Here is a 9,018-nt window from a genome sequence, read left to right as displayed (position 1 = left end):
AAATTTCGGGTCTTCCTCCGCGCCTTCTTACGGCACGGGGGCTCTCCCCCCGCCTCACCAGGCAGCCGAGATGGCAGCTGCTGCCGGGGTCGCTTCCCCTTGCGGGGAGGGAGATGGAGTGGTGGCGGGGGGGAGGAGGGGCGGTGCCAGCCGCGGCCGCTTGGGTGGGGCTCGTGGCCTTGGAGGCAGGGCAGTTCTTTCTTACGTGCCCCACCTCCTTACAGGCATGGCACCGCACACCCTCCGCGGTCCAGAAGACCCGATAGGCGGTCCCCTCAAAATTAACTGAGAAGGCCCCCTCCAGGCACTCCTCCCGGGCCAAGCGGACGAAAACTTGGCGCCGGAAGGAGTACACGTGGCGGAGGGCCGAGTCTTTGAGGCCGAGCGGGACTGGCGCAACCCCCGACCTGACCTCCCCCAGCTTATTAAGGTGGGGGAGGAGGAGCTCACATGGTATAAAGGGTGGGACATTTGAAATAACAATCTTCTGGGCGGTGGCCTGAAGGGGATCAACCGCCAGAAATGTCCCACCCACAGTGAGCCCCTTCTGCAGGGCGAGCTGCACCGCCCGCTCGGACCTCAAGAAAATAGATGGCCCTCCCATACAACTTTGAGGCCGCGACAATGGCTGAGGGGCCGACAACCCCAGCCAAAGCCTTTACGCAGGCCCCAATCGTCATCTCAGGGTGAGCGTAGCTCTTTACCCCGAGGGCCCTGGTGAGGAGACGGAATGGCGACAGGGCAGCGGGAGCAGCAGGAGCTGCAGAAGCAACCACCCCCGCATAAGTCTTTTTTGTAGGCCCTGCCACCGGTGACAAAGCCGCCTCCACATTAGCCCTCGAGGGCCCGGCCACAGGAGATGTTGAACTGGCTTTAAGGCCAGAGCCACGCCCACCCTGGGAAGGATTGGCCATTTTTTTTTTTAAATTATATATATTTTTTAATATATATATTTTTTTTTATTAAATATACAATGTTCCTCCCTAGGGAGGGAGGTAGTAATAACCTCCCCCTTTTGTACAGGAGAGGAGAGGAGGGAGAGGAGTGAAGGACAGGGAGGCACAGGAGGGAAAAGGGAAGAGTCCAGGTGGGTGTCTCCAGTGAAACGGTGGATGTTGGGTGGGGGCCTGATGATCTTCTTGCAGGGGGAGGCGATGTCTTCACCAGCCACCGCTGGCCTTACTGGGAAAGGGCTGGGTGGGGCGGGGGGAGTAGCAGAATGGTGGTTTTAACCACACACCCCCCTCTCTTCCTTCCCCAAACCTTCCTGCAGTCTTCTTTCCTCCCCCTACAAAACACAGTCCTTTATTGCCCCCACCTTACACAAACAATAATGTTGGACACCCACCTAGGATGTTGTTTTCAGACACAGTCCTGGCCTCCTGGCTCCCTCTCTCTCCTTTTGCTCCACACACGGGCAGGTCCAGCAGCAGCAGCAAACACCTTCAAGTGCAGGTCCAGCAGCAGCAGCAAACACCCTCAAGTGCAGGGGCAGCAGCAGCAGCAAACACCCTCAAGTGCAGGGGCAGCAGCAGCACACAGCAGAAGCAACAACCCCAAAGGCAGCAGCAGAAACAGTTGAAACACTGAGGAGCAGCAACACCACACACCTTCTCTCCTCAGTACAGGAAACCAACTGAATCCACAATTACCTCCATGAGATCGTTAGGAAAATGAACTCTTGATAATCTTTTAAATGAAAACCAAATCAACAAAATTGGGATAAATCAGGCACAGCCCCTAATTCAGGTCAGCTGTAAAACCAAGAACAAAGTTTAAAGGAAACTTACAAACTTTAAATCAAAATGTGATTAAAGGGGTCAACAAAACACCCCAGTCCCCGCGGTGCCCACCGAGCACGGAAGGCCTCGAGAGTGCCAGCAGACACCGCGTGCTCCTTCTCCAGGGACATCCGGCAGCGAACGTAGCCGCGGAAGAGGGACAAACAATCGGGCGGGACTCCCCCGTCGATCGCCCGCTGCCTGGACCTGTTAATGGCCAACTTGGCCAGGCCCAGGAGCAGGTTCACGAGGAGGTCCTCCTCCTTCCCGACCCCCTTCCGCACCGGGTGCCCATAGATCAGGAGCGTGGGGCTGAAGTGCAAACAAAACATCAATAAAAGGTTTTTCAAATAACTAAAAAGGGAGTGCAGCCTACAACACCCTATGTATACATGGTCCACGGACTCCACAAGACCGCAAAAAGGGCACGTGTCCTGAGAGTCCGCTGACCTATGCATCCTCTTATTATAAGGGACTGCTGCATGCAACACCCTCCAACCCAGGTCTCCGATAGAAAGGGGGAGGACACCTCCGTAGAGGGCCTCCCATCGGGGGCCTCCGCCGCCGGACGGCAACAAGGCACGCCAGGGCGTGTCCGGTCGACGGACAAGGGCGAGAAAATGGAAGGTGTGCAGCAGCAGTCCGTACAAAAAGCTCCTCTTTGCCGTGCCAAAAGGCACAGAGGGCATGTCCCCGAGGCGGCTCATATTGCGGGGCACCAGCACCCGAGGGAGGGTTCGGGGCTTGGGGCCAATGTGGAATTCCGTCCGAACAGGGGAACGCTCAGACGGAAGACCACCGCGCACCTGGGCCACCTCAAGACCCAAAATAACGTCGGGTCCGAGCACGACCGTTCTCAGGTCTTGGATGGCATCGGCTGCGACCTGGACACTCACAGACGCGCGTCGCGCCAACTCCTGCGGGAGCATCCAGCCCAGTCCTCCGCCACCCAGCACGTCCCCGATCTGGTCACCCCTGCGGCCACAGCCCTCCTCTCCGCCAACCACTGAAAAGGACGGAGGGGCGGATTCCTGAGCAGCGGCTCTCTGACGATAGCCGCTACTCCTGACGGGGGAGAGCTGCGTCGCGAGGCGACCACTTTCCAGACTTTGATCAGGTCCTGGTAAAAGACGGGCAACGCCTGCAAGGAGCCACCGAGGCCTAGCTGTTCTATAAACAGGAGCTGCACGTCATAATTCAGGCCGTGCACCTGACGGAAGAAATACGTCATCAGGGCACACCATCTAGGAGGAGGCTCGACGTAGAGGTATCGCTGCAGGGTCTGAAGGCGGAAAGTCGCCACCTGTGTGCGTAGGCACACTAGCGCCTGACCACCCTCCCTAAGCGGGAGACTCAGAACCTCGGCAGCGACCCAGTGCAATCTTTTGTCCCAGAAGAAGTCGACTAACAATCTCTGGATTCGTGTGACAAAGTCCGGGGGAGGGGTCAAAGTGACCAGCCGATACCACAACATGGCGGCGATCAGCTGGTTTATGACCAGAACTCGACCTCGGTAAGATAGCATTCGGAGCAGTCCTGTCCAGCGCCGCAGGCGAGCGGTGACTTTCGTCTCCAGTTCCTGCCAGTTTGCCGGCCAGGATTCCTCAGCGGGGCAGAGATGGACACCCAGGTAGAGGAGGCTGGTCCTGCTCCAGGTGAAAGGCCTGAGCTCCTCGGGTAGGGGATCCATCTGCCACTGACCGACCAGGAGTCCAGAACATTTACCCCAGTTGATCCTGGCAGAAGAAGCGGCAGAGTAGACCTCCTGGCACTCGCGCATCCTCCGCAGGTCAGCCGGGTCACTAAACATAAGGAGCACGTCATCGGCGTAAGCCGAAAGGACCACCCCGATGCCCGGCCCGCGCAGAACCAATCCCGACAACCTCCTCCGCAAGAGGCGCAGGAAAGGCTCCACGCAAATAGAATACAACTGGCCAGACAGGGGGCAGCCCTGACGTACCCCTCTCCCAAAGCGAAGGGGCGCCGTCAGGGACCCGTTAACCTTCACTAGACACTCCGCGGCAGTGTACAGAAGTCGGATCCGGGCGACAAAATGCGTCCCGAACCCGAAAGCTCGCAGAGTTCCGAGTAAGTATTCGTGATCCACCCTGTCGAACGCCTTCTCCTGATCGAGAGACAGGAAGGCGCTCGACAGACCAGCCCTCTGGGAATGGTGGATGATGTCCCGGACCAGATGGATGTTATCATAAATGCTTCGGTCCGGGACGGTGTAGGACTGGTCAGGGTGGATCATGTGGTCCAGCACGGTGCCGAGCCGAGAAGACATGGCTCGGGCGAAGATTTTGTAGTCCGTGCTGAGGAGAGAGACCGGGCGCCAGTTTTTAAGAAGGCGGAGATCCCCCTTCTTCGGCAGCAGGGCAATCACGGCCCTGCGCCACGAAAGGGGCATCTCCCCGGTAGCAATGCTCTCCCCCAGGACCCCCGCGAAGTCGCTCCCCAAGACGTCCCAGAACGCCCTGAAGAACTCCACGGTCAGCCCGTCTAGTCCCGGGGTTTTGCCCCTAGAAAGACCGTCGAGTGCGCCGGTCAGCTCCCCCAGACTTATAGGGGAGTCGAGCTTTCCGGCGCACTCCGGGCCGACCTGCGGCAGGTCCTCCCACAAAACTCTGCAAGCTTCCTCACTGGACGGATCCGGAGAGAACAGGGCAGTGTAGTAATCTCGGGCAATGGCCCTGATGCCCTCCGGATCCGAGACAAGGGATCCGTCGTCGGCCAGCAGCGTAAAGAGCTGCTTACGGACCCCGTGCCTTTTTTCCAGTGAGTAGAAGAAGGGAGAGCCACGGTCCATCTCCTTAAGGAAACAGATCCGCGACCTCACGAACGTGCCCCGAGACCCGACCAGTTGTAGGTCCCGCAGCGGCCCTTCCTCTCATCGTACACCGACCGCAGGGCCGGGTCCGCGTCGGGCTGACGGAGACGTGCCTCCAGGTCGAGCACCTCCTTCTCCAACTCCTCGACCCTGGATTTGTGTCTCTTTGTCGACCCCTTCGCGTACTCTTGACAGAAAACTCGGACGTGAGTCTTGCCCACGTCCCACCATAGCCTCAAGGAGGGGAAGCCTCCCCGCTTCCTTCTCCAGCCGGCCCAGAAGCGACGGAACGAGTCCAGGAACCGCTGGTCTTCCAACAACAGGTTATTAAAATGCCAGTACGCGGACCCCGTCCGAGCGCAGAACGAAGTGAGCTCCGCCCACACCAGACGGTGGTCCGTGCACGGAACCTGCTGTATAGAAGCGCCGGAACGCAGGACACGTACGCCTTCAGAAAAGTATAAGGCGGTCGAGTCTGGACGCTCCGACTCCAGGTGACACAAAGGTGAACACGCTGGTGTCAGGTTGGAGATTTCGCCAGACGTCCACTAAGTCGAAGGACCTGACCAGGTCCCGCAACTTACTCACACCTCGCGTTGCAGTGCGGGGTACCGTGACGGTCCCGGACCCAGAGGGTGCAATTGAAATCCCCCCGAGGACGATGCACTCGCAGCGTCGATGGAGCCGTGATGGAGTGGAAACTTCTTCAAAGAAGCTCGCTTGCTGCTGCGTGCCCAGGGGAGCGTACACATTCACAAAGTGAAGCACCGCCCCCCCCAGACGCACAGTCAGGTGCAGCAACCGGCCTGGCACTGGCTCCTTTACCCCCAAGATCTCCGGCTGAAAATGCGGGGCCAACAAGATAGCCACCCGCCAGAATTGGAGGCTTGGTGACTCATGTAGACCCCCCCTCGCCACTCCAGGAGCCACGTGGCTTCGTCTCCCGGAACGGTATGGGTTTCTTGCAGGAAGCACAACGCGTACTTCCCGTCCCTGAGGACGAGAAGTTCTGGAACCTGCGCTGTGCGGCCCTGCTGCGCGGATGGTGAGGCTGGCTATAGTCGTCTTCATTGTCAAAGGTACATCAAATCTTCACCTTATGTCATTAAAATGAAGAAGAGGACTTTTTTAGTCCTTCTCTCCTTCAGGAGCCCAGCGTGAAACGTTTGGACCTCCGCCGCGCGTTCTATCCAACTCAGGAGACTTGAGAGCCTCGCGAGTGGACCAGAACACCAGCGGAAAAAGAATGCACTCGGTCCAAGGCCAACTGAACCCTGTCTCGGCGACCGCGTTGACTCGCCAAAAAGTCCGGAGTTCCCTTGGGGGGATGAGGGGGGAGTCTGTGGAGGGCACCAGGGGATCCACCGCCTCGCTTGAGAGCGACTAGGTAATCTCCAGCGTCACCACGGACACCCCGTCCTCCTCCAGGTCGTCGCCTCCAGCTTCCGACCCTCCCGCATTGAGTACGGGGGCTGATTCGGAGCTGCCAGCTGGCCCCACCTGTACCTCGATACCCCCCCCAGGATCAAGGCCAGAGGGGTCCTCTCTGGTCTCCTCTAAACGTTTTGGGTCAGAGGGCAGCGGCTGTTCTGATGCCCGCTCTCCTCCCGGCACCGGGTCGTCCGGGGAGCTCAGGACAAGCTCCTGACCTAAAACTAGGACGCCGGTGCTAAGGGTTGGGTGGGAGCGGGAAGGCCTTCCTTTTCGCCGCCACCCAATGACCCGTTGACATTTTTTAAATTTTGAAAGTTTGCAGTCCCCGATGAGCCAGAAGGTACCTCGGGGGTATCGAGGGTCTCTGAGTCGGGCACCACCTCATGGGAGGTGCCTTCAGTGACCCCCGAGGGGCCCTGTTCAGGGGACTGCAGCAGGTTGACAGGGCGGTTTAGTGGTGGGAGTCGGTGCAGGGGGGTTTTGAGAGTTCCCCAGAGGGAAGGGCGAGATTTTACTTGGTGGAGACGCACCAACCTCTCATCGGGGGAAGGGACACACCCAACTTCTTCAGTTTGGGCATCAACCACCTCCTCCTCCGAAGCGTGACGTCTCTTCCGGGTCAGGCTGGGGGCTAGGGAGACCTCCATTTCCGAAGGCCCCCTCCTCCTTGTCCAGCCCTCCCGGAACACTCCACCCTCGGGTTTTGGGTGTTAGATACCCCGGCTCGGGGTCCCGAGTCCCTTCCCGCCGGCCCCGGGAGCACGCGCGGGGACGACGCCGGGCCCAGCACTCGGCGCCTTAGCACCACGGGCCCGGGTGCACACGCGGACACGACGCGGGGCCGGATGTTGTCTTTTCCCCGAGCGGTTGCTTGCAGGTGTTTGGGGGTTTGGGGCGTTTCAGGGCCGCACTCAAATGTTGCGGGTTCTTCCTCTGCGCCTTCTTACGGCGCGGGGGCTCTCCCCCGCCTCACCGGCAGCCGAGATGGCAGCGATGCCGAGGCGTCGCTTCCCCTTGCGGGGTGGGAGGAAGATGGGAGTGGTGGCGGGGGGGGGAGGGGGGTGGTGCCAGCCGTGGCGCTTGGGTGGGGCTCGTGGCCTTGGAGGCGGGGCGAGTCTTTCTTACGTGCCCCGCCTCCTTATCAGGCTGGCACCGCACCGCCCTCCACGGTTCAGAAGACCGATAGGCGGTCCCCTCAAAATTAAACTGAGAAGGCCCCTCAAGGCACTCCTCCTGGCAAGCGGACGAAAACTTGGCGACAGGTAGGTGTACAGGAGGCGGTGGGCCGAGTCTTTGTGGCGAGCGGGACTGGTGCACCCAGGACCTGACTCCCACAGCTTATTAGGTGGGGGGGAGGAGGTGCCCACTTGGGTTAAAGGGCGGGGACATTTTGAAATAACTTTCTTCTGGGCGGGGACTCATCGGATCACCGCCAGAATAGTCCCGCCACTGTGAGCCCACTTCTGCAGGGCGAGTAGCACGCCCGCTCGGACCTCAAGTTAAAAAGATGGCCCTCCCTTACATCTTTGAGCCGCGACCCAATGGATGAGGGCGTACAACCCCAGCCATAGCCTTAACGGAAGGACTCAATAGTCATTAAGGGGTGAGCGTAGCATTTGCATTTTACCCGAGGGCCTGGTGAGGAGACGTATGGCGTACAGAGGCAGCCGGGGCAGCAGGAGCTGCAGAAGCAACCACCCCCGCCAATGTTTTTTTTTTTTTTTGTAGCGCCCTGCCACGGTGACAATGCGCCTACCAAATTAGCCCTCGAGGGGCCCGGCCACAGGAGATGTTGAACTGGCTGTAAGGCAGAGGCCACGCCCAACCCTGGGAAGGATTGGCCATTTTTTTGTTAAATTATATATATTTTTTATTATAATTATTTTTTTTTTTATTTTATATACAAATGTTCCTCCCCTAGGGAGGGAGGTAGTTATTAACATCCCCCTTTTTACAGGAGAGGAAGTGGAGGTGAGGGACAGGAAGGACAGGGTCGGCACAGGAGGGAAAAAGGGAAGGTCAGGGTGGGTGTCTCCAGGTGAAAGGTGGATGTTTTGGGTGGGTGTAGATGATCTTCTTGCTGGAGGAGGCGATGTCTTCACCAGCCACCGCTGGCCTTACTGGGAAAGGGCTGGGTGGGCGGGGGGGGTAGCAGAATGTGGTTTTAACCACACACCCCCTTCTTCCTTCCCCAAAACCTTCCGGCAGTCTTCTTTTCCTCCCCATACAAAACAACAGTCCTTTATACAAAACGCCCCCTCCCGTACAAACAATAATGTTGGACACCCTCCTAGGATGTTGTTTTCAGACACAGTCCTGGCCTCCTGGCATCCCTCTCTCTCTTTTGCTCCACATCGGGAAGGTCCAGCAGGCTGCAGCTAAAAACCTTCAAGTGCTGGTCAGCAGCAGCAGCAAACACCCTCAAGGGCAGGGGCAGCTGCAGCAGCAAACACCCTCAAGTGCAGGTGCAGCAGCAGCACACAGCAGAAAGCAACAACCCCAAAGGCAGCAAGCAGGAACAGTTGAAAACACTGAGGAGCAGGCCCAACCCCCAACACACACACCTTCTCTCCTCAGTACAGGAAACCTACTGAATCCACCAATTAACCTCCACGAGATCATTAGTAAATGAACTCTTGATAATCTTTTAAATGAAAAACAAAAATCAACAAAATTGGGCTAAATCAGGCACAGCCCCTAATTCAGGTCAGCCTGTAAAAACCAAGAAACATGTTTAAAGGAAACTTACAAACTTTAAATCAAAATGTGATTAAAGGGTGTCAACAAAAACACACCAGTCCCGCGGTGTGACCCACCGAGCACGGAAGGCCTCGTGAGTGCCTGCAGACACGCCGTGCTCCTTCTCCAGTGGAAAATACGGCAGCGAACGTAGCAGCGGAATGAGGGACAAACAATCGGGGCGGGACTCCCCCGTCGATCGCCCGCTGCATGGACCTGTTAATGGCCAACTTG

Source organism: Carcharodon carcharias, chromosome 10, assembly GCF_017639515.1.
Source record: "Carcharodon carcharias isolate sCarCar2 chromosome 10, sCarCar2.pri, whole genome shotgun sequence".
Classification (NCBI taxonomy): Eukaryota; Metazoa; Chordata; class Chondrichthyes; order Lamniformes; family Lamnidae; genus Carcharodon; species Carcharodon carcharias.
This window is presented reverse-complemented; position numbering follows the sequence as displayed.